This window comes from Canis lupus, chromosome 31 (assembly GCF_048164855.1).
Source record: "Canis lupus baileyi chromosome 31, mCanLup2.hap1, whole genome shotgun sequence".
NCBI classification, from domain to species: domain Eukaryota; kingdom Metazoa; phylum Chordata; class Mammalia; order Carnivora; family Canidae; genus Canis; species Canis lupus.
The window spans coordinates 32,061,073-32,088,128 of record NC_132868.1 but is presented as its reverse complement, the minus strand read 5'-3'; the positions used below and the strand labels follow the sequence as shown (position 1 = coordinate 32,088,128).

Sequence of the window (27,056 nt, the reverse complement as noted above, 5' to 3'; positions counted from 1 at the left end):
AAAGAAATAACATGGATTTTCTTTTCCAAAAGCTTACAGTTCCATTATTAAACAAAATATGCATATGTATAATTTCCAATAATATTACAGACTGGTGATTTTTTTCAACAAGAAGGTATAGTTGTTGTAACATTAAGGCACCAACATGGGAGTACCCAAATACATAAAGCAAATATTAATAGACATAAATACATTGATAGTAATACAGTAACAGTAGGAGGCTCTAATACCCCACTTACATCAATGGATAGATCGTCTAGACAGAAAATCAACAAGGAAGCAGTGGATTTGAAAGATACATTGGACCAGATGGATCTAATAGATATTTTCAGAACATGCCATTCCAAAACTGCAAATTATGCATTTTTAAGTGCACATGGAATATTTTCCAAAATAGTAAAAATCATATCAAGTATCTTTTCTGACCACAGGGCATGAAACTAGAAATCAACCACAAGAAAAAATCTGGAAAGAACACAAATACATGGAGGCTAAATAAACTATGCTACTAAACAATGAATGGATCAACTAAGAAATCAAAGAGGAAATAAAAAAATACATGGAGACAAATGAAAACAAAAATATGATGGTCCAAAACCTTTGGGATGCAGGAAAGCTGTTCTAAGAGAAAAAAGTACAGCAATAGAGGCTTACCTCAAGAAGCAAGAAAAATCTCAAGAAAACCCAACCTAATCTCATACCTAAAGGAGCTAAGAAAAGAAGAACAAACAAAGGTCAAGGCCAGTAAAAGGAAAGAAATAATAAAGATTAAGGTAGAAATTAATTAAATAGAGACTAAAATAATAGTAGAATAGGTCAATGAAACCAGGAGCTGGTTCTTTTAAAAGATTAACAAAATTGGCAAACATTTAGCCAAACTATCAAAAAGAGAGAGAGAATTGAAAAGGAGAAATGACAATCTACACTATAATATACAAAGTATTATAAGAGAATATTATCAACAATTATATGCCAACGATTTGGACAACCTAGAAGAAATAGATAAATTCTTAGAAACATATAACCTCCCAAAACTATATCAGGAATAAATAGCAAGTTTGAATAGATCAATCACTATCAATGAAACTGATTCAGTAATTTAAACAACAACAAAACAACTCCCAATAAACAAAAGCCCAGGACGATGTGGCTTTACAGGTGAATTCTACCAAACATTTAAAGAACACTTAATATCTATTTCTCTCAAACTCTTCACAAAAAAAAAAAAAAAAAAAAATTGAAGAGCAAGGAAAGCTTCTAAATTCATTCTATGAGACTAGCATTACCCTGATATCAAAACCAGATAAAGACACTACAAAAAAGAAAACTACAGGTCGATATTTCTGACGAACACAGACCCAAAAATCCTAAACAAAAATATTGGTAAACCAAATCAACAGTACATTAAAAAAAAAATCACTCACTAAAATCAAGTGGAATTTATTCCAGGGATGCAGGTGTGGTTTGATATTTGCAAATCAATCAACATTATATGTTTAATTAACAAATGAAAGGATAAAAACCATGTGATCAGTCCCATAGATGCAGAAAAAACATTTGACAAAGGACAACATCCATCCATGATAAAAACTCTTAACAAAGTAGGTTTAAAGGGAACGTAGCTCAACATAGTAACGACCATATATGAAAAACACACAGCTAACATCACATTCAAAGGTGAAAGACTGAATTATCCTCTGAGATCAGAAACATGACAAAAATATCCACTCACCACTTTTATTCAACTTAGTTCTGGAAGTCCAACCCACAGCAATCAGACAGGAAAAAGAAATAGGCATCCAAATAGAAAAGGAAGAAGTAAAACTTTCACTATTCGTAAACGACATAATACTATATATAAAAAACCTTATATATAAAAAACCTTTATATATAAAAAAACACTATTCGTAAATGACATAATACTATATATAAAAAAACCTTCTTCTAAGAGAAGAAGTAAAACTTTCACTATTCGTAAATGACAAAATACTATATATAAAAAACCTTAAAGATTCCACCAGAAAACTACTAGAACAGATAAATGAATTAAGTAAAGTCACAGGTTACAAAATCAATGTGCAGAAATCAGTTGATTTCTATACAGTAATAATGAAATAATAGAGAAATTAAGAAAGCAATGTCATTTACAATTACACCAAAAATCATAAAGCATCTAGAAATAAACTTAATCAAGGACATGAAAGGCTTGTACTCTGAAAACTACAAGACATTGATGAAAATAAACTGAAGACACAAACAAATGGAAAGATATTCCATGCCCATGGATTGGGGAAACAAATATTGTTAAAATATTTGTACTACCTAAAGCAATCTACAGATTTAATGTAATCTCTATCTAAATACCAACACCATTTTTCACAGAACTAGAATAAATAATCCTAACATTTGTATGGAACCACAGAAGACCCCAAATAGCCAAAGCAATCTTGAAAAAGAAGAACAAAACTGAAGGTATCACAATTCCAGATTTCAATATCTACTACATAGCAGTAGTCATCAAAATAGTAGGTACTGGCACAAAAATAGACACAAAGATCAATGCAACAGATTGGAAGATCGAAATAAACTCATGATTATGTGGTCAATTCGTCTAATACAAAGGAGGCAAGAATATACAATAGGAAGAAGACCATCTCTTCAACAAACAGTATTGACTAAACTGGACAGCTACATGCAAAAGTATGAAATTAAGCAACTGTTTTACACCACATACACAAAATAAACTCAAAATGTTTTAAAGACCTAAATGTGAGATCTGAAACCATAAAATTTTTAAAAGAAAACATAGCCAATAATCTCTTTGACATCAGCCATAAAAACATTTTTCTAGACCCATCTCCTTTGGCAAAGGGCACAAAAGCAAAATTAAACTACTGGAACTACAGCAAAATAGAAAGCTTTTGCATAATGAAAGAAACCATCAACAAAAGAGAAAGACAATCCACCATTGGGAGAAGTATTTGTAAATGATATATCTGATAAGGGATTAATTCCAAAACATATAAAGAATTTATATAATTCAATGCCACAAACTCAAATAATCCAATTTTTAAAAATGGGCAGAGGCCATGAATAGTTATTTTTCCAAAGAAGACACACAGATGGCCAACAGACATATGAAAAGATGCTCAACATCACTAATCATCAGGAAAATGCAAATCAAAGCCACAATGAGATATCCCCTCTCACCAGTCAAAATGGCTAAAAGCAAAGACACAAGAAATAACAAGTGTTGGCAAGGATGTAGAAAAAAAGAAACCCTCATGAACTGTTGGTGGGAATGCAGGTTTATGCAGCCACTGTGGAAAACAGTATGAGGGTGCCTCAAAAAATTAAAAATAAAATTACCCAAACTACTGGGTGTTTAAGCAAAGAAAACAAAAACATTAATTTGAAATGATATATGTACCTCTGTGTTTATTTCAGCATTCTTTACAATAACCAAGTTGGAAACAATCCAAGTGCCCACTGATAGATGAATGTATAAAGAAGATGTGGTATATACAATAGAATATTACTCATGCATAAAAAAAGAATGAACTCTTATTATTTGCCACAATATGAACAGATCTAGAGGGTATAATGCTAACTGAAATAAATCAGAGGAAGACAAAGATCATATGATTTCACATGTGTAGAACTGTGGCATCATTATATTGCACACTTGAAACTAATATAACACTGTTATTATACTTGAATTTAACATATAAATCATTTAAAAAATAATGGTGATTTGTTTTTGGTAACTATGTGATTTCCAAGTCCACTTATCTATTTCCATTGATTACAGCAAAGTAAAGCCCAAATCTTTGGGTAACATACACTACACAGTTCCCTAAAGCTACTGACAAATATAATTTTACACCGTGATCTTTACATCTTTGTCAGGTTGAAATACACATACTTACTTCCAGAATTCCTACCTAGCTTTCAGTCCTACTTTACATATGATCTCTACTAAAATCATCCTAAAATACTCCAAGCAGAATTAATTAAAATCTGAGCTTTGCTTCAACAACACCAGAGAGGTACCATGATGAAATAGAATAAACAACGGCTTTGGTGTTGGATTGCTCTTGTTGATTCTCATCTCTACCATTTATCTGATACGCAACTGTAGCCGATCATCTATCCACATGAGCCTCAGTTTCCTCTTATATACAATACAACTAGTATTCCTATCTCACAGGATTTACTTAACTAACATGTGAAACACAGTCCCTGGTACAAGGATAAAGTATACAACAATATGAAACATTATTATATAATTATATATAAAGTACTTGGGATATAATAGGTGGACAGTAGTACTATTTTATAATAACATCAAAATAATGTTTGGCTTCTATTTTCTTTATTATCCTTAATTAATATATTTTTTATGATCCTTTGTCAATAGAATTAAAAATAAGAATTGCATCTTTCTCATTTTATGTCCTTGGTTCAGGTAGGTCTCTCAGTTGTAACAGGTATCAGTGAATGCTGTAGAATTAATAAGCCAGTAAATTAATGGCACAAAATTTGAAATGATTACACGTTTTGGTACACTGGGTTGATTTGCCAGGATGCAATTTAGTAAGAGTAACAGATGAAGAGTAATAGATGGGGAACATAGGGACAGATGTTGAATTGGTAATACTAGATTTTGAGCAGTCAGGAGGCAACGGGAAGAAGATACAGGTTTATTTGTGGGACAACAGGGGTTGGACTTTTCCCTTTGCTCTTAGTATTTTGGTAATTATGTGTTTTGTTCACCAGACTCTAGCATACAGTGACACTTAATATTTATTTTAAATGAAAATTTACATGCACTGTACAAGTGGCATGAATTAAGTGCTGTTAAGGTAATAAGGCAGTATGGGAGAAGAGAAATACCTGAGGTTACTGGACACACATCTGATCTTTGCCAAGACTGAGGCCCCCACTGGGATTCAACCAGGAGAGTACTGTTTTTCCCATTTCTATTCCTTCCTATCCCTGAGCAGATAAGAAGAACTCAATGTCTTGGCCTTCTACAGGCAGCCTTTATCTAAGAGCACTAGGTGTATTTTTTTTTTCTTATTATGGTTTATATAGTTTCTCTAACTCTATGACTCTGTCTGATATTAGTCAAGTTATTTATTATCTGCCCAATTTCCCCATCTGTAAAATGAGAATAACACCTCTGACCTCATAGTATTGCCGTGAGGATTAAGTGAGGACAGCTGTAAAAGACAGTGTTCAGCAAGCATTTGGTACACAATAAGCATTGAAATGTTACTTATCACCAAAGACTCATTCCTGTAAAGGAAAAAGATCTTTTATTTCTACCTCTAGAACTAGAAAGTAGTTCTTAATCAGATGACTACACTGAATTAGGAATCAGGGCACAGGACTTCTACTTTGCCACAAGTCACTAACTTGTTAAGAGACCTTGATTAGGTCACTTAGCCTCTCTGGGTTTGGGGTTCCTCATCTGTAAAATAAATGCTTCCACTAAATGGACTCTGCGGTCCCTTCTCACACTGTTTATAACCCAATGTGCTGTGTTAAAGGCAAATGATATATGAAGATCAGTCCTCCCTGTGCAAGGCACTGACCTTTCATGAAAGCAGTGGTCTACAGAGGGGTGGGAAGGAAATGAGAATGCATGAAATTAAGAAAAGGGAAGATGGAAAGTAGAAGTAGAAAGCATCAAACAACCTGACCATAAAGCAATGAGTTATCCTGAACAGAATGGGACAGCAAGTCAAATTTTAAAAAATTCTAAGGCAGAAGACACATATCTATGTTTAAAGACAAAAGGAAGATATAAAATTTTAAAAAGGTTAAAATGCCTGCCTTTCATTATCTCTTCATTTTTAAAATTAGTCTAATTATTACTTTTCATTTCATCAACACTTTTTTATTGTCTCTAGAGTCATTCTTCAAAATTTGCTTTGCTTTGTTTTATCATTTCAGAAAGCCCAATCAACAAGCTATGAGTTTTGCTGTCAATTCGAGAAAGTTAACTTAAAACTAAGGTGGAATTTAAGACATCTTCAGTGCCATTTCCTTTGTTGCACAGAACCATAATGCAACCAGAAGAATTTTTATCAAAGTAAAAGCAACCCATGATCTTCTAGCTTTCTGCACTGCTTTGCACTTTAAACATAATGATATATTTGCCCATTTTGGCAGAACTAAGGATGCTATAATTACTGAGGCATAAGATAAGAAAAGAAACTAGAGAATGAGTCAAATGAATGAAAAAGGAGGTAACAGCTTAAAAATGAGGATGTGCATAGACACCATGCTATAGCTGAGAGACAATGGTGTTTTAAAAAGGGGAAAAGTCTAAAAAAGAACGGGTAAGACGGAACCCAATGAGAAAATTGAGACTGGATGGCTAGAATATGGTAGAGCTCAAATTTCTGATTCCTAGGATCTTGAGATTTCCACTAAAGGGAGTAAAAGTCAAGAAAAATCCTAAAGACAACTCTTAAGTGGAATGCTTAAAATCATCTACCAGACTAATATAATATCTGCTTTGGATAAACATTTATTATGTAGCTTTTCTTTTGCAACAATACCTAATGGTTAGCATTATCCATCTCCCTCATCTCCCAAATTATAAAGAAAATGTCATTGGTAATTCCGAACAAAACATACTTTTACATTTTACATGCTTTTCAGCCTACCGTTTCTTTTAAATAATTGGAAATACATACATAATGGTTTAACAGTATTGCCATTTTGGACTTTTATAAACACTATCCAATATTTGGATTCAAATATTTATCCCTAAATTCTATCTGAAGGTCTCTCAGGCTTCATTAAAAAAAAAAAAAAAAAAAAAAAAAACAACAACAAAAAAAAAAGTTTTTGTTTCTTTTGTCAGCATTTTCTTTGGGCATACTTAATAATGGAAAACTGTTTTCATATACACAAACTGCCTTTTCTCCTTTAAATATGACATGAGACATGAAGTTAGTATCTTTGGATCAAGCACAAAACTATTTCCTGCTAATCTGCTGTATCATAACCTTCTTTATAACTTGGCACTGTCTTTTCATCCATTTTGACCAGCTTAAATCTTTTCTATTCAACCTGCCCTTGATTCACCATCTCTCACTGGGCCACCCAACATACTGCTCTCTCTAAATAGAAATTTCTAGCAGCACTTTTCTAAGAAAGAGCATCTTTTCCCTCTTCCTAGACCATCTTCAAGACTTCCTTTTTTTTTTTCAAGACTTCCTTATTCCATTTAATACTTCTAATCTCGTCTCAATTTATTCCATATTTCTTTTTAATGAAAGTCAAGAAAGGAGTGTAAAAGGTAAAATGAATGTAAGGGATCCCTGGGTGGTGCAGCGGTTTAGCGCTTGCCTTTGGCCCAGGGCGTGATCCTGGAGACCCCAGATCGAGTCCCACGTCGGGCTCCCTGCATGGAGCCTGCTTCTCCCTCTGCCTGTGTCTCTGCCTCTCTCTCTCTCTCTCTCTGTGACTATCATAAATAAATAAAAATTAAAAAAAAAAAAAAAAAAAACGAATGTAAGAAAGACTCAACTGGCTTTCTTTAGCACCATCCCAAGCAGAATCACAGACAAAGAAGCCAAGACTTAGAGCCATTTCACACTATTCAAAAGATTCCCTGATACTACCTGAGTGTTAAAGGCAAGTTACCTCTTTATTCTACATGGTAGGTGTGGGTCTTCCATTTTGTGTCCAAGACTAAAATCTCAATCCAAGCTCCCACATGCGAATATAGGTTTCTTTCTTTCAGTGTGTATAATACTCATGGGGTATTATATGGAAAAGGAAGTCAAATATCAGTTTTGGGTGGAACCCCAGAATAAAGACAGGGAACATGCTACACATGATTAAAAGCCTAGACTATCTTAAAGAATTAAGTTAAATTTCCCCCAAACTGATTCCTCTCAAACGATACTCACGGGGTTTTAATAATAAAATTAAACTTAGTAGGTAAAGGAATAGTCACTAAAGGATTTTGAACTGAGGAGAAATAAAACAAGAGTTATTCTGATTTGACAACTGGAAGAGGTATTGTGGTGATCAAATAATTGATTACAAAGGCCTGAACTTGGTCTTAGAACAAAATAAGAAAAAAGATGGATTCTAGAGATATCATTAAAGATGAAATCATTAAGATTTGAAATCTTTTTGCTATGATGGAGATAAAAGATGGAGAAAGGGGACCAGGGATAATATAAGTTCTAGCATAGGTGACTAGGTTAGATAAGTGATCTTAAAAGATACCTAAAAGAATGGGGTGTTGCATGTGTGTTTTGGAAGATGGGTGGTCAGTGCAGGGCTGTGAATCTGGAATGATGAATCTGAGTTGGTAAGCAGATAACCAGAAGAGATGGTTAGCAAAGTGTCAGAAATGCAGACCTGGAAAAAGTCAAGACTGACTGAAGAGTCATCAGTGCAGAGAAGATATATTAGATCACATAAATGGATGCAATATAAATGATGAAGATATAAGGAGAAGATATAAAGAGAGATATGAAGATATAAGGACCAAGCATAAAATCTCAGTGAGTGCCTAAAATTAGGGAGCAGAAGGAGGAGGAAGTCAAATGCTGTGTATCACTTAGCAATAATATTGATGGATCATCTGCTTCACCAAGATGCCAGAATAACAGTGCTAGTACTCGATAACTTATAATAAAACTATTATTCCATTTCTCTTAATTTAAAAATCATTACTATTTTGCAAATATTGCTAGCCATGCAATCCACTGTCTATTCATGCTTAAAGTGTAACGTAATGTGTTAGGTCTTGGAAGAGGTGTAGATTAATAGGACATGGTCCCTGACTTCAAGGAACTCATCCTGAAGAGTGATCAAAAACTCCCACTATATATTTATAATGCACAATAGTCACTCAAGTTAAAGCAACCGAAACTAAAACTCCTTTTAATCAATAATTTACCCTTGAATAGGACTTCTCACCCTTTCTTGTACAAATTTTCTCATTTATCGTCTCATTTGATCTTTGTAACAACTCTGTTAAGAAACACAAGCAGATATGTTTCTGCATCTGCTTCTTCTTACTTAACCAGCCACATCTGTCATTTCTTAAGGGATCTATCAGCAGGGGCAGAGTGCTGGTGATGGGGAATGTGGTGCAACTCCAGCTCCCGTTCCTCTTATGAATGTTGAAATCACTGTGGCTTCCTTAGAGAGGTTTCTCCTGTCACTAAAGATAAGGTCCTTCTCTCAAAGTCTGTTCATCAGAGATACATGTATTTTCTCCCAGATTCTGTTTTTATTTTTGTTGGTTCAAATTTATATGATATATATTTTAATATTTACTTCTGTATATAAAGGTGCCAAATTCATTATATAACATTTAAAACTACAAAATGGTAATAAAAACATCAATCATAATTACTACTGGCAACTATCACTAAGATTCTGGTGTTCTTGGGGCACCTGGGTGGCTCAGAGGTTAAGCATCTGCCTTCAGCTCAGGGCGGGATCAAATCCCACATTGGGCTACTCTCTCTGTGTGCCTCTCATGAATAAATAAATAAAATATGTTTAAAAAAGAAAGAGTCTGGTGTTCTCTATATCCATGCCTAGAACTAGGTCTATATTTATATCCACATCTGCCTATAAATAGTGACGTCATATTTTGTATTTAAATTTGCATCCTGCTTCTATCACTTAACACCATTTTATCACTTAATAAAATCGCTTTCCCTCATGACAATATTCCACTTCATTCTATAAATGGAACATAATCTACCTTACTATTTCTTTTGGAAAAATTATGCTTGGAAGTTTTGTCTGGGAAAGACTGAACATAATGTCTATCCATAGGAGTCTCATTTCTATAGTACTCCATGAAAGTAAAAAGACCTTTAAATAAAAAATAGCTGTAAAAACAGTGAAGAGAAAATCCATAGCACTATATAATCCCATTAACTCTGGACTTAACCTGCTTACTTTTTATTAATGACTTGTATCAATGTGTCTGTAGGGTATGCTGATCAACTGTGCAGATGGCATAAAAACAGGAGAAATAATAAACATGTTCAATGATGAAATGATGATCCAAAAGGATCAGACAGGTTGAAATGATGGGCTAAATTAAAGAATGCATCTTTATTTTTTTTTAAGATTTTATTTATTTATTCATGAGAGACTGAGAGAGAGAGAGGCAGAGACATAGGCAGAGGGAGAAGCAGGCTCTATGCAGGAAGCCCAATGTGGGACTTGATCCTGGGACTCCAGAATCACAACCTGAGCCAAAACTATTGAGCCACCCAGGCGTCCCAAAGAGTGCATTTTTAAATGAATGGATTTAAATTTTCATGCTTGAGTCAGAAACAAAAAAAATCAGTAGTATATCATATGAAATGTGATTTAACAGAAAGTTCATGCAAGATAAAACAAAAGAAACAATGGTATAAAGCGGGTGACAAAAAAGAGAGCTAGTATAATTTTGAGATGTTTTAACAAAAAAAATATGACAAGAACCAGGAAACTGATACTTTGTTTTCCTCTAAACTAAACAAGTCAAACGTGGAGTTTGTTCAGTTTTCTGCTTTACAGCTTAAGGAGGATATCAAATGGTTGCCATTTAACAGAGGGTGCTCATATTGCAAAAAGTCTCAAAATATTACATATAAAAGAAAGTTGAAAATATTAAGGCTACTTAGCCAGAAGATAATGCTAGTGAATTTTAGTAATTAACTCAATAGCTATATTAAAATACGTAGAGAAATTTACGAAAAATAATTTGTCCTAATAGACTTCTTCTGTGTCCCATGAAAGCAAACTTAAGACCGAAATAGGTTCTGGTACCAATTCCAATGTGTGGAGGGATCCCCCACAACAATGAGCAGTTCTGGAGACACCAGTTGGATGTCCTACATTTCAACTCAATTCTGATATTATTTACCTGGTGAAGCATCAGATTCCACAGATTAAGGTCTCAGTCCCACAAGACAACCCACCACTTCAGATGCTAACCACAATCCCAAGTAGCTACAAACTAGAAGCTCCAAAATCCCCTTCAATTCAGAATCTGAATCACAAGTCCAGGTTGTTACTTGTACTTCTGGCAGATTAGCTATAAATGAGAGGTTCCAAACACCTGTACCCTGGGCTCCGTTAATGTACTAGAACAGCTCATAGAACTCATTAGATTACTAATTTATTACAAAGAATATTAAAGAATACGAATCAACATGCAGATGAAGGGATACATAGGGTGAGGTCCTGACAAGGGGGTTCTGTCTTTGTGACGCTTAGGGACTGGCATGGTGGTATGTGGAAGTGTTGTGGTTCCTCAACCTAGACGTTTTCCAAAACCCCTCCTTTTGGATTTTTATGAAATCGCCAATACATAGCCATAATTGATTAACTTATTGGCCGCTGGAATTGGATCAACCTCTAGCCCCGCCCCTCTCCCAGGACGCAAGGGGCCAGGATTCAAAGTTCCAATATTCTATTCGTGGTTGGTTCCCCTGGCAACCAGCCCTCATTCTTAAGTGTTTTCAAAGTCACCTGCATTAACATAAATCCAGTTGTGGAAAGGGCTTGTTATAAACAAGACACTCATTTTACCTTACAGCTCTAAAGTGTTTCTCAGGAACTAAGGACAAGAAACCAACTACTATAACAAAAGATGACTCATTGCTCTTATGCAGAGGAAACTCCTAGGGTTTTGGGCACTGTGAGCCAGGAACTGGAGATGAAAACCAAATATGTATGAGAAAGCTTATATATCACAGTATCATAGAACCAAGGCGTGATAGTTACACAAAGATGAATTTTGTTCAAATACAAGGAATCTGGCTCAATATGTGACAACATATTGTAATAGTAATATAAAACATTCCAAAGTATTCAAAAATAAAATAAATTGCCTCAAACTATCTCCTGACTTTAGGAAATTCCAGTCTTTGGAGCTGTCCATGGAAAAATGAGGTAAGTATATAATCATCTACATTCTTTAGCACAATCTCATCTACGTACATTGCTTAAATTACCACCACTGATGATTTTAAATGATTTCTAGTCTCATCTGTATCTTAAGTTCTAGACACACAATTGTACCACCTTCTTTGTTGTCTCTGTATCAGCGGTTCTCAACTGAGGACGATTTTGTCCCTGCCTCAGAAAACACTTAGAAAAGTCTGGAGACATTTTTGGTTGGGACAACTGAGTTGGGTGCTATTTGCATCCAGTTGGTAGAAGCCAGGGATTTGCATCCAGTTGGTAGAAGCCAGGGATATTGCTAAACATCCTACTATGTGTAAGGCATGCCTGCCACAACAAAAATTATGCAGCCCAAAGTGTCTATAGTACTGAGATTAACACTCTTCCACATTTACATCCGACATACAACAAAGAGCACGACCAACTCCAAACTCATTATCTCCACTCCACTGTTCGCTTTCCCCTAAAATCCAAAGTCTCCTCTCAATAAAGCTTAGTTGCTACTTCCTATTATGATTAATGGCATCATTAGCTACCCCATCACATGAGCTAGGAATCTTGGAGTCATCCTTAAGTCCTCACTTTCCTTTGTCTATTAATCTACTTCTAAAATACCTTTCTAAATCTTCTCTCTCCTTACCACCATTGTTGCCGCTGACTTAGCTCAGTGTCACCTACATTTTGTCTCCCAAAGATTTTGTTGTTGTTGTTTTATTTTCTTGTTTTTTTTTCAAAGATTTTTTTTTTTTTGCTAATTCATCTTTCACAGTGTTGCCAGGATTATCATCCTAAAACACAAAAGCAATAGTCCTATTATCCTATTCAAAAAACACAGGTAAGCTTCCTGTGTCCAATATAAAAGTTCAAACCCTGAATCGACATGGAAGGTGCTAAACAATCTGTCCCCACATTCTCTCAACAATTTCATCCCATTCACTACCTCCTCCCCTTGGATGCTGGATTGTATACTTTTAATGTCCTTCTAAATATTGAGATTCCATAGCTCTAATGCTTTTCACTTATGGATGAGAAAAGATAGTAGTGTTTTCATTAAATATGTCCCATTATATTGCTATCTTTACATGAACATCATTTATCTTGTTTCCGATGAGGCTTTAATCAGGGTCAAAATTTCTAGAGAGAGCGTATCAAAAACAGGAAATGTAAAATGATCTCTTTTCAACCATAGTAATTATATATTATTTTATAGGTTTGGTAGCCAAAGGAAAGACATTAGCGACTATTCATGTTTTGCTTTATGATATTTTTAAATATTTAGATTTTATGAATAAATACTTCCCCAAATCAGAAATCCAAAATGCCAGTACATGTTACATTCTCTCCCTGGATGAGTGAGAGGATCATTGGGTAGATCACATTTTCTTTTCATGAAGTATTAATACTTCAGGGGAGGTTAAAAATGTAATGGTTTTTTGAGGTAGCATGAAAGGAAAACAAATATTTGACTATCTAATGCACACAGCCAAGGTGAAATGACTTGATGTACAGATGGTTAAATGTTAAATATGAAGCTAAGGGGGACACCTTATGAAATATATTTGAGTATGCACTGCATCGAAATACATTAAAAGTACACAAATCTCAAAATCTCTTTATTAACAAGATAGAAAAAGAGGCATTTTGGGGGCACACCCAAACCTTTTATATTTGCCTTCAGAATTTGGACTCATTCCTACTGTCAACACATGTACTCAAATGTCTCCTCCTCTGTGCTGAAGTTGAATCCTTCCTGAGGAGACCATGCTGCTGGCGGCCAAGAACAAAGTGAGGTGTTCCAGAGAAGCAAGTCTGGGGTGACAGCCAAATCTCCACAAAGCAGAGAGTTCTCTAAATAATGAAGAGTTGACTGTGATGGCAAAAGTCTTCTTGCAGGTGCAGATGCATGCACTTTGGAAGAGAAGCAACCCCTTTCAGCTGCTTCCCCTACCCCATCACCAGCACCTTATTTTCACAGTGTTCCAATCTTACTTGAGTTCTTACTTGAGGAATCTCATTACTCCAAAATATTCCAGGTGTGGGATGGAGCAGGAAAGCAAGGAAGGCAGGTAAGTGGGTAGTATAGAAATACAAACAAAATAAAATAAAAATGGGGCAAGGAATTAAAGGTCCTTCTATTTCCCAGGTCTTATTCCTGCTTTGAGCATGATAACTTAATGTATTCTATTCAAATTTAATACCTGAAAATGAGCCTTCATGCATACATTGCTGACATTTGGGGTAGTGAGTAAATAGACTACTCTATCAAATTGAAGCCCCAGACATCAATTAAGATATCTGTGTCATCACTGCAGATTTTTGAAAGAAAGCATATTCCCTGGAGTTTTATTGGCAGAAATTCTTTTATTTCTATTAGTCTCCCGCATTTCACATTTATCTCTGTAATAAATTAGTTTTGATATAGTTTGTTATCAGATCCTAAAAAAACCACTGCAAAACAACAATTTGGGGATACTTCATTCCCTGCCTGCAATATAGGACATTTCTTCTTCAACAATACTTTTTATAATAAAATGAAAATCAGTAATTGAATTAAGCAGCGTTTTAGACAAAATTAAAGAGCGTAATTTCTCAAGTTTTGCAGTTTGCTTATCAGCAGTAAATGAAAGCTAAAACTATAGCAGAGTAATTTGTAAAGCATCGTTTTCTGCTGTCTAGCTAATAATTACACAAACATAGATTTTTCATTCTTCTTAATTCTTCTTAATGTGTGGTTCATCAAAGCAGACAAACAGTATCCTTTTCTTACTGAAAATGTCTCTCAAACTCAATACATTACATCCTTGGCCATTGTACTTTGTCCAATTTTGCAACACTGACAAAGCCTAGGGTGACTCTCCACTTTTATTTTTCAGAAACATTTCAACATGCAATGGTGAAACCGTCTGAAAAATACATCTGCAAAGCTGAAAAAGATGTATTCTAAAAAAATGTAATGGTAGATATGACAAATGTCTCTGAAATCTACTTATGAAATCATAAGCATATGTCAGAATAATTCATTGCAATTAATTGTACTCAGTCTTAGTAAAAGTTTTCAAATTTGACAAAGTCAGCCTAAAGTGCATCTAATTTCCTTTATGAGATATATCCATATAATAAACTCCATTCATTTGACGGTGGAAGGTGGACATTAGAGGATTCTGTATAAAAAGTGGCAATCAGTGAGATACCAACCCTGGCAATCTGAAAAATCCATAAACACACCAGAAGATTACAAAATGAAAAAAAAATAAATAAATTAAAAAAAATAATAAAAAATAAAAAAATAAAAAAACAAAAACAAAATGAGAAGAGTGAGGAAAAAACGTGGAAATTTTGGTAACTAGAACTGGGTGGTGCAAACCTATGGTGAAATAACTTAAAATGACATATTAAAGGAATGGAGATACCAGGTTAAATTTTTAAGCTCAAGGACAGAACAGACCTTTATTTTGACAAAAAGTCATTAACTGGGAACCAAGTGAAATGATCAGTGTGATCATGAAGGAGAACAGAATATGCTACCCCACTTTGGCATAGATTATTTTGAGCTGAAGTCAATCAAGACCCAACCGACTCAAAACTGTACCTGTCCCTTAACTACCTAAAATATTTTTTTTTCCTAAAATAATTTAGATGGGGGTCTGGCCCAGAAAGAGAGCAATTACTCACGATCACTCTTTTATCTCACAGATTTACCTGCATACCAGGGAAACATCTGATTATCAAACATCTGCTCTTCTTATTTTCCTATGAATTGCGCTCCTGCTCTTTGAAACTCCAAGTCCCTATCCCATTCCTTGGCTCAGAAGGGCATATAAAACTCAACTGCCTGACTACCTTTAGGTCTCATATTTTTATGGGGCTTCCGTGCATACAAAATTAAATTTGTTTTTCTCCTGACAAACTGCTTTTTGTCAATTTAATTATTAGACCAGCCAAAACACCTAGAAGGGCAGAAGAAAAATGTTTCTGCCCAGCAATCATTTAGTCAGACATCCTGTTTCTTTTTCTTTTTCTCTCCCCTACCATCAGGATTGCTATCAGGATTCTATACACAGCAAGTGGGTAGTAATGTTATTGTACTGTTACATACATGCCTCAAGGGCAAGGTTTACTCTTTTGCATTATTTATAAACCCCCTTAATGTCTGACACAAAGCTCTGCATATGAATACTACAGGCCTCAAGTGCAGTGATGATAGGTGTTTCTGAAATTTACATACAAAATCATGAATCTGTGAAGTCCTACTGTAAAGTGCTCTTTTTTAGGATTCGGCCATTTGTTTCTCAGTGTGGCTAGTCAAGGGTGGAAGGTGAGAAGGCAAGCTCAAGAAACGACAGTTAAGAAATAATTTAGATAAAACCAAAACCAAGGAAAATGATTTTCTAGCTTTTAAAAGAGCCTGAAAAAGCACCCCCCCCTTTTTTTAATCTACCTGAATGTAAAGCATGCGACACACTACTCCAGAACCTCTGCAGAAGGAAATCATCAGGCTATATAGGTGACTTATCTGCAATATTTACTGAGAAAGATTTTGACAATAACCTTCTGATATCTAAATGACTTGTATTAAAAGAACAATGACTAGTTCTTCTGTCTTCACAAAGATCAGGAGAGAAGATGTGGGTGTATATGGCAGGAGAGATTTTGGACAACGTTTAGCTAAGAATTTCATAACAACACAGGTAACTGCTCCTGGCAACAGATTAGCCAGGGAAGGTATGACATAAGCTTCTTTGGAAGTGCTTTGAAATTGTAAAGATTCTCATCTCCTCTTGAGAAAAAAAAAAGCCACTTCTCGAGCTCTTCTTTAGCCCTCTAAGATTTTAAAATTATATGTTAAGGGCCAAGTAAAATTATAATTACAGAGAACTTATAGGTTATATCTAACCAGAAAAAGCTTATTAATAAACTAGGAATACCACTTTTCCTATCAGTCAAATATCTAGCTTCCCTTAAGTTTATTACTCAGTAACAGATCAATACAATTAGTTGGCACAACTGAAAATTTTCCTGTAGCTGAAGGTACAGCAAGGGATTTAATACTTTCAATAATAATTTAAAACACCCTCAATAATAACTTCAAAGAAATTAATGTCAGATGGTTTACTAATTCATAATGAAAAAAATAGTTTTAGAGAACATTAGAGTGAAATATTAGAAATATTTTCTTTAGAAAATCGCATCAAATACCCACAATACAAAAACAAACAACAATAAAAAACACACGTCCTAAACCTTTAGTATCATTTTAAATAGTAGTAAATGTTTCCCATAGAGAACTTTTTTAAAGTTAGAAATGTTTCTGTCAAGTATTAAAAATAATGAATACATGAGTTGAAAAGTAATTAACTCAAAAAGTATTTCTTAAGAATTCTCTTTGAATGAGGCTCTTATGTAGTAGTCAAAATCAATTTAATCAACTATTATCCTGTATCTGGAAAAAATTCAATGGAAATACAGAGAAAGTAGGAAATAATCTTAAGGTATTGCACTTAAAAAAAAAGTTAAATCAAAAATTTAAATCAGATTTCTTAGTTGAGGTAGTGTACTTATGATCACGATATACAGGCATCAAGGATCCAGGGCATTTACCTTCATAATCAACTTACATCAAAGCACATCCTACCTATATAAGTAAACCTTAACCATCTGCGATTCCCCTTCACTTGAAATTTGCTTTTGATTTCAAGCACCTGTAATGTACTTCATATTTCGAATGACCTGGGGAAATGAAGCCTTCACGCCCTACAGTGTTTTTACATCCTGACAGTTTCCAGCCATGCTCTCTCCCTCGGGAGGGCTCAGTCTACTCTCAACCAGTACCTGCTGACTGACAAATTTCTATGTCTCATCTTAAACTTTTCATCCTCCCTTCAGCCTATTTTTTCTAGTTGCCTATATCTTTGGTTGCCATTTAATATATCATCAAAATCACCAAGGGAACTTGTTAAAAACAAAGACAGTGACCCTCCTCAGATTCTGAATCTCAATCTCCTAGATTTGTGTCTAGGACTTTGGACTAACAAGCCTTCTGCCAGTACCTAAACTCCTAAAGGACTCCCAACCTTTATCAGTTTGAGACAGTATTTTATGACATATCTATCTAAAATTGAGTCCTACGATACATTCCTTAGGATCTCAGTCTCCATATAGTATTTAAATTAATTGTCACAAAAACCCTAAGCAGGGAGAATTACTGTTTCTATTCTACACAAGAGGATACTGAGGCTCAAAGAAAAAGGTATTAGGTAGAGCTACGAGCACTTCCACCATACTGTGTAGATTATATGGTGGGATGAAAAAGACAAAGGACTCAGAAGTGAGACTAATATTTGAATCCCAAGACGGCCACTAATGAAGCCTGATCTTGCCATTCAACTTCTTTGAGCCCCAGTTAATCACAGAAAACTAGTGATTCTATAGCTGACCCTCATAGGTCATAGCATATCATCGTCACTCAAGAAATATTAATCCATTTCCATCTGCAATTCTATTTTTCTTTATTATTTCCTGAAGCCTGAACCTATTTTAAAATGCTTCTCTTGGCCCGTTTGCTTCTGAGTAGAAACACAGTCATACCCTTATTATTGGATGTTAATCAGTTATCTAAATGTGATTGTTCAGGAAGCTGATCTGTAACGTAAAGCATCATATCAAACCTGTTGACAATGGAAACAATAGGAGAATTTCCAAAATTAGGAGAATAATAAAAGCAAAATTATTAAATAAAATTATGATACAGTCACACAGTAAAAAATATCCAAGCACTAAAAACTGTAATTTTTAAGGAACAGCTAATAAAATAATAAACACCCAACAGGATATGAAATTATATTTACTACATAATTCCATGATCAAACATATGTGTATACAGGCATGTGTATGAACATATGTATATGCAATTGTGTCAAAAGAGAGAAAGGAAATATGCCAAAGTATAAATAATAGTTCTCCCTGGCTTGAGTAATTATATATTGCTTTTGATTAATTTTTGTTTGGATTTTACATATTCGCTATAAAATCAAGTGCATTTTTATAATGAGAAAAGGTGAACATCATATAAATGAAGTATATAAAGAAAACAAAACAAAAAATGCTGTAATGTGAACAAAATGAAGCAATGCTATCATTTGCTTCTTTTTACGCTGAGGTCATAATGAGAATATATATCTTACAAGGGTTTCTTTAATTTCTGTTATAGCCAACACTGTAAAATGCTCAAGAATAAAGATCCTCTCAGATTACACACAGCAGAAGTTTCTCTCTGAACATATTTGGCTTCCATGAGAATTCTACAAACACAGTATCTGCGACAGAAGGCTCTAAAGTCAGGGAACAAACTTATCTTCACTGTGTGGGGTAGTTTCTCATTTACACAGAAATCATCCTTTCCTAAATCAAACTGCAGTACCCACATCCCAACATTTAGTACCAGTCTATCCTCGCACTGTTCTAGGCCTCCTATTTTCAACAGTCTTCCCCCTGTGGCCTTGGGCAAATAACTCATCCTTTCTGTGCTTCTAAATCCGATATAATATAGGACAATAACAGTACCCATTTGACAAGGCATTCTTATTTTGAAGATTAACTCGGTTGATATTCCGAAAGCCCATGAGAAGATAATCATAGTATATTAGTGATCATGATAACAATGGGTATTATTTTTAACCTTGACAACCATGTTTAAGGAACAGGAATATACTTGCCTCAGAGACTGGGACTGAGAGTCTGAGTGGCCTCTCTCTCACCGAATGTGTGCCAAGAGTCAAACGCAACTTTCCCTGACACCAAAGCCCCTACCCATCCTTGAAATCATCACTCAATGGACAGTATTCATAAACAGTCACCAACCTATTGTCAGACACAGAAACGGAGCAATATCGGACAAGACTCAGCTGTTGCCTTGAGTCTAGTGAAGACAGCAGGGAGGTCTTCAAGTGGTCAAAGTATGGTGGCAAGGATGAGACTATGCAGCTGTAAGGGCAGACAGAAAGGTGCTAAGTGTGTCTAGAGGGGTCGGGCAAAGCTACCTGGGGGAAGCAGCACTTCAGCAGAGATCTGGAGTATGAGTCAGAGTCAGCCAGCAAGCCGGTGGGGAACAACAATCAGTTGGCATTTGCTCCCTGGTGTTCTGTGCTGGAACTCTGGAGCTGCCAAAGCTAACTTCATGCCAGGTGACAAATGATCTGAGTGCCCACAGCTGCAGCTGCCGCTTTATACCCTCTCCCTCCTACTTCCATCGTTAATGAGCCTGAGACCAGAAAAGAATACATCTTAGTAACCAAGAGCTCTTCTGTTAGCCTTTGGTCCAGAGATACAAGAAACGTTCTTCACTCCTGTTAACAACACAGCTACAGATCCTTTATTACTTCCCTCTAGCACTTGCTAAAATAGAAGTTTGCTGCTAACTCTCATTTTTATTCATCTTGGTAGCGGGTTGTTTGTATGCTCATAAATATACTCATTATAAAAAAAATACATGATTTTTTTTCTTCCAGGAACACCTTTAAAGCATGTCAGCGCCCTAAGGTTCCTTAAGGTTAATTCTTGCTGCTAGGAACACTTCTGACTTGCCCTAACTTTCAGCAGTTCTGACTTTGGAACATTCTATCTGCAGTTACACAACACCCCAGAGACACAGCTATGCCAGGAGGTATCTCTTCTCCATGTAAATAGCTTTACGGAGTGAAGGCAAGGTTTGTGCCTTTATAGATATCTCTGCATTTCAAATATTATTTTTAAAAATCTCATTTCAAACACCTGATTTAAAGAGAAGCGACTTCCCCTTTCTGCTGTGACATGTCATTTTCAGCACACAGAGCTTTTGGAAAGATTTCCCTTTTGCACCTTAGAAGTTACTGCTATATGTCTGAATCTGCTTATTTGAATTTGTGAGGAAAAAAAATAAGATTTTAATCTTTAGTTAATTGTCAGAAACCCAACTTCAGTGCTGTTTGTGGCTGGCAGCATGTTGAGTTTAATAGGGCGATGCAACAGGAGCATGGAAATGGTTTCTTTCCTTTAAGGAGTTTACAGTTTGGTTGGAAAGGCAAAAGAAATCATGTTAAACGGACTCAGTGACACCGACTATAGAAAGTAGAGACATGAGGACACCAGAGGAAGAAGAAAACTTTTCTCTCTGCTAGGAAAAAGGAGTATAATATTGAATCCAGTAGTAGAATATTTTCATTATTGTGTATATTTTGTAGTTGTGCATTTTTGAAAGCCCAGCTTTCCAAGAATAGAGAAAAAGCCCCCAGTATATTTTCCAAGGCACTCCATTTGTATCTTTTTAAATGAGCATTTAAAGAAACTTATACGTTCTCCTGAAACAAATTTTTAAACAATTTAATGTAAAGGATCTTGCCAAACTAGCTGTACTATATAAGAAAAATGTATTTCAATTGTTATAAGAAACACAGCAGCTTTAAGTCAACCACTAGGGGGAAAAACCTGCAGTATACACTGCAGTATATTTCTCTGAAACTGAATATCCAGCTTTATTTGCACAAGATAGGCTTCCCTAATCCATTAGTCTCCAGGCCAAGCCATGCCCCAGGGCTTAGAATAAGGTAAAATTCCTGGCCACCATACCTTCCCATCTCCTCTCACACGGGCTAAAAATAAAGCATTAACAGTATGTTAACAGGATGGAGACCAGGGCTGGTGTGAAAATTTGCCATACTGACACGGATGAGAGAAAAAGCCTGACTCTGTGCTCATTAGCTCAAAGTGAATCAAATCCTGCACGCTCAGTTTAACTAACACATATAAACCCCATCAATATACATTTTTAAACTGAGAAATTCTACGCTTGCATATTTTTAGAGGAATCATATAAAAGTAAATTACGATATAGAAGTCATCATCACAGAAGAAAGGTCTCTCTTGGGCGAAAGGGGAAACTCCAGGTGTTTGTTTAGCTTTTAATGTTGTTGGTTCAAGGACCCTGTTTATTTGGCTTTTTTATTTGTTTGACGCTATACATGCATTTATAATTTAGTTGAGTGAACCACATTTATAAGGTTCCTTAAAACGTCTATCTGCCTTTAGTATCATCCTTTCAAATGACAAAAAAATATTTTCTTCACTAACTTTTTCACATGTGCCTGTCACTGCCCATAAAAGCTACAGATATCATTACACAGGGAAAGAGAAAAGGACTACCTCCGTGTATGGAGGCTGGGACCCCAAGCATGCTACCTCAGCGCCCCCTAAAACCATGGAAGCAAAAAGCTAACAAACTCCTAAGTGATACCTACGTACCCCTCAGAAATACAAAAAGGACCTAGAGAATTTGACCTCTACTAAGTTGCAGACGACCAGACACAGGAGGCATTCATGTAAGAAGGCAAATATGCACCATAGGGTGCAAAGACATTCCTCAAACTCTTCAACTGTTTCCCAGAGTTTATTTGTTAACTCCTTTAAAAATGTGAAAAGACTATTCATGTAAAAGGTTAAAAACAGAAGAAGATTTAAACAGCATTAGTGGCTATTCTAGGGGACTTGCTTTTCATTACCGGAGCCATAAGGGGAATCAGCTGGAACAATAGTTGCAAAGAGCTGGTGAATTTTGAGGATGTTAATCATTGATGAGTAATAGGAAAGCTAAATGTAAATAATATAAAAGCCTGGCCTTATCCCCATTTTACCATTCATTCATTCATACAGTAGATAAATACTTTTTTTTTCCAAGAAACTTCTAGGTTCTGAGGATATAATTCCGAAAAAGATTTCCATGTCTTGGAATTTATATCTCATTATGGTAGATATACAATAAGGAAATCATAAATCTATTGTAAAGCTTCAGAGTGGCTCGTGCTATTTTGCACAACACCCATTACTTCTAAAACAGTTCTTAATGCCTATATTGTTAGTGATACTGGGAATGAACTAATGATGAAAATCCAATATGGTCAGCCTGACATTCAAGGCCTCTCTAATACCGCCCCCTCTCCTCCACCACACACGGACACCTGTTTAATATTATCTCTTACTGCTCACCACCCCCTCACCCTCCCTCCCAAGATCGATGAAGAAAGCAACACCCAACATAAATCCAATTCCTGACTGGACATTATCTTTACTCACCAAAACTAATCTTTCCACCCATCTCTCGAGAGGGGCACCTTATAATATAAAGTCCCTAAGTCAGATTTCTTCCTCATCTTAAAAGCTACATACGTTTGGCAAGCACCTCTCTAATAGCACTTGTTCTGGTTTGCTATTTTACTATATATTCGAGCTCATACAAATGCCCATCCTAGTCATTTGACTGGCAACTTTTTGAGGGCAGGGATTGTTTCTAACCCGTCCTGGTATCTCAGGCTTTATTTGGCATACTATCTTAAACAGTGAGGTGTCCATTCATATTTCTCACGTTGAATTGTGTTATATTTGCTGTGTGCAATGGGAGAACATAAAATTCAGTACCTGGTTCATGTACAAATCTGTTGCCAAAAAAATACATACAAGTTTTTAAGTGCCTAATATTAGTTTTAGAGTCATAATACTGAGAGTAAAGCCTCAGCCTCTGTCATTTGCAATGTCGTTCTGAACTTTTGGGTCTTTGAGTCGGCTGACTAGCTTCTACTATAAACTCCCACAGCCAGAACTCGCAAGTTTTCAGAGCTCTTGTGCATTCCAGCTCTAATAACCTCAAGTCCAGGGGAATCTATATTTATAAGTCGATGCATTCTATTTCCACATAATCACTCCAGGGCATATTTTATGTTCAAAATATAAAAACCAAACTTTTCCTCGGAATTGAAAAGCACAAACGAAGTGCACAACTGAATGAGACTTGGGGAATTTAAAATGCAACACTGAAACAATTCAAAGAATTAAATGCCATTTGAATTCAGATTTATTTATTATTATTATTTTTAGCAATAGATGATCTTCCTACTAAGTCACCCAGATAGAAATGCCGTGTGGGATGGTGCGAAAATCCATCCGTACTCAACGCATGCATGTTTTTACAACTGTGTAATGACTCTGCATGCAGATAACATATATATGTTCTTGCCTCCACGTCCACAACACATATTCACATGGCATAGACCATACAAAATGTACCTACACGAGATGGGTATTTTTCATCACCAGCTACACAATATCCCTTCTTGCACACAGATATGAAAATCATTCATATTTTACAGGTGTGTCTGAGTCTACACCTATAGGTAAAAGTGATCCAAGATCTAGTCCACCGCAGTTAAACATTTTTTTTTTCTATTGTCTTTTAAAAGTCATAGCTGGTAAAACCACATGGTAATATGGTTTAGATTTACTTTCTTCCTTTTCTCTCTCTCTCTCTCTCTCTCTCTCTCTCTCTCTCTCCCTAACAAAGAAACATAAAAGTATTTTGGTGGCATTACCATGGGTTCCTTGACACCATTAGATCATATTTCCATCCACAATGTCCTGCAAAGCTTTTATGGCATCATGTGGGAAAAGCAAAGGCTGTGACCTCACACCCGCACGATCCAGGTAAAAATGAAATGAGTGCATGCACAGAGGCACAAGTCAGGACACAGAACGTTCTGCACACAAAGAATGGTCACACGGGTCCCTACCCAGCACAATCGCGATTCAGTAGTTTTCTCCTGCACGTACCGGCTCAGCTGCCCGCGATCCGTGCTGCTTTTAAACACTACCGAGCAATGTACACTCCAACGGGCCGCCCGCTTAAGTTCTTCCCTTTTGCGCTCAGAAGTGGAAACCCTTGGACAGGGAGGGACGCCCTGTTGCAGCTGCTCCGGGTCCTGGGCACCCACCTCCGAGGCGAGCTGGGTTCAGCCCCGGCGCGCACAGCTCCGTGTCCCCGCCCGCTGGCGGAGAGCGCGCACCAGGGCGCCACCTGGAGGCGGCTCGGGGCAGCTGCGGCGCGCTCAGAGCAACCAGGTGGGACCAGAGGCCCGCAAATTCCTTGCCAAAGAAGCATCCTGTTTTATTTACACTTTCCTATGCATTTTTTTTTTTTAAGACAGAAAGGCAGGGAAAGGGGAGATGGAAAGTAGAAGTAGAAAGCGTCAAACAACCTGACCATAAAGCACTGAGTTATCCTGAACAGAATGGGACAGCAAGTCAAATTAAAAAAAAAAAAAAAAAAAAAAAAACTAAGGCCGGAAAAAAAAAATTCTAAATGCAAGAAAAGGGAAGATGGAAAGTAGAAGTAGAAAGCATCGAACAACCTGACCATAAAGCATGGAGTTATCCTGAACAGAATGGGACAGCAAGTCAAGTTAAAAAAAAAAAAAAAAAAATTCTAAGGCCAAAGACACATATCTATGTTTAAAGACAAAAGGAAGATGTAAAATTTTAAAAAGGTTAAAATGCATGCCTTTCATTATCTATTCATTTTTAAAATTAGTCTAATTATTACTTTTCATTTCATCAAAACTTTTTTTTACGGTCTCTGTCTTTTGTTGCCTGTGAATGTTTGGATTTCTTTCATACTTCACAGTGAAAACTGCGATCTTGTCTATATACAAATAACAAGAGGTGACAAATTTTGTTTCTTTTTTTTTTCTTTCTTTCTTTTTTTTTACTCATCTCAAAGGAAAATAATTAACACTGGATGCTATCAGAAGTTACTGGGGGCTTGGCGTATAATAGCAAAAAGGAAGCGTTCCAAAAGAGAGATCTATGCCTCTGAACTAACAAAGTGCAAACGTGTTAAATATGCTTTTATTACTTGAAAAAAAAAATTGCAAACCTTACCTCTGGAAATGTTTAGTGTGTTCCTTTTCAGGGCATTACACTGACTTGAGTATGAAAACAAGAAAAAACAGTTTTGGTTATAGTTCATTTGATAAGGTGTTCATAGGACTTAAACATTTCAACAAAAGCTCCTTGAATTAATTTCCCTCAAAATATCTCCCTAAGCTTCTTTCCATTAAACAGGATAATTTGTATACCTGAATGAGATATAAACTTAATTAATTAATTGAATAGAGCACTTAAAGGCTTATCTGCTGTGATATGCATTAGAAATGTGATTATTGAATGTTTTGTTATTCCCTACAGATCAAAATGAACGCGATTGCTATCCCCATCCCCCACTCCACCTCATTCCTAGTTCCACCATGCAGCAAGATTTGGGATTTCACCCTTCTTTTAAAATTAAAACGCGTCTTTGAAATGATTTAATAAAGGACCCAGCTATAGTGATTGTATATTTTTCCAGCCAAATGTGGACCAGGGCTCGATTATACTCTGTGTGGGTGTCCTTTTGGGAAACAAAAATTCTTAATCACTTCAATTTCAAATAGGTGTTTGAGAATTACTGGCAGGATAAACATAGAAAAAAAATATTTCATCAGTATTTCATCTCAAATGTTTATTTTCATGTATTCGATAAATGCATGTATTAGCTTTTTGAACATATACCATTAAGTATTTTCTAAAGTAAGATTTTTTTCTTTTAAATATAGTATGTACCAAATATTCAAACTATAATTTTTATGAGTTTGTAGAGTCTAAAAATTCATGTGCTGAAGGGATTAAAAAGAATGTTAACTCTTTGTGTCTCTATACCCTCAACTCTCAGCACTCTGGAATACGAAAACATATTAGTTAACTAACTGACTCCTAGATTATATGATCTATATGCTGCACTGTGGTTTGGGTTGTATAGAACTTTTTAGGCAACATACTCAAATATACAGTTTAATATTGCAAACAGAATAAATAGCATTTGGGAGCTTATAAATGATAAGGTATTCAACACTGACCAAACACAGATATATCCAACTTTTACAAAGTAAAATGTGGTACATGAACATTTAGATGTAACAAACAGATAAATTAGGGGATAATTCTTCCTACCATAAATGTTTTGACCTTACAAAATCATTCTTTTTTTTTTTTTAATTTTTAATTTATTTATTTATGATAGCCACACACACAGAGAGAGAGAGAGAGGCAGAGACACAGGCAGAGGGAGAAGCAGGCTCCATGCACTGGGAGCCCGATGTGGGATTCGATCCTGGGTCTCCAGGATCGCACCCTGGGCCAAAGGCAGGCACCAAACCGCTGCGCCACCCAGGGATCCCACAAAATCATTCTTTAAGTAAAACCTCCCC

At 35.7% G+C, this 27,056-nt stretch overlaps 1 long non-coding RNA gene across 3 annotated transcripts; it reads left to right on the top strand.

Moving 5' to 3' along the window:
• The first annotated feature begins 11,496 nt into the window (after positions 1 to 11,496).
• On the top strand, positions 11,497 to 26,150 carry LOC140622258 (uncharacterized). Of its 3 annotated transcripts, none has more exons than XR_012022010.1 (3): positions 11,497 to 11,946; positions 13,637 to 14,024; positions 25,999 to 26,150. It is a non-coding gene; the product is annotated as an uncharacterized lncRNA (long non-coding RNA). The 3 variants fall into 3 exon arrangements; XR_012022008.1 differs by lacking the exon at positions 25,999 to 26,150 and adding an exon at positions 15,652 to 15,870; XR_012022009.1 differs by lacking the exon at positions 25,999 to 26,150 and adding an exon at positions 14,832 to 15,026.
• The last annotated feature ends 906 nt before the right edge of the window (positions 26,151 to 27,056 follow it).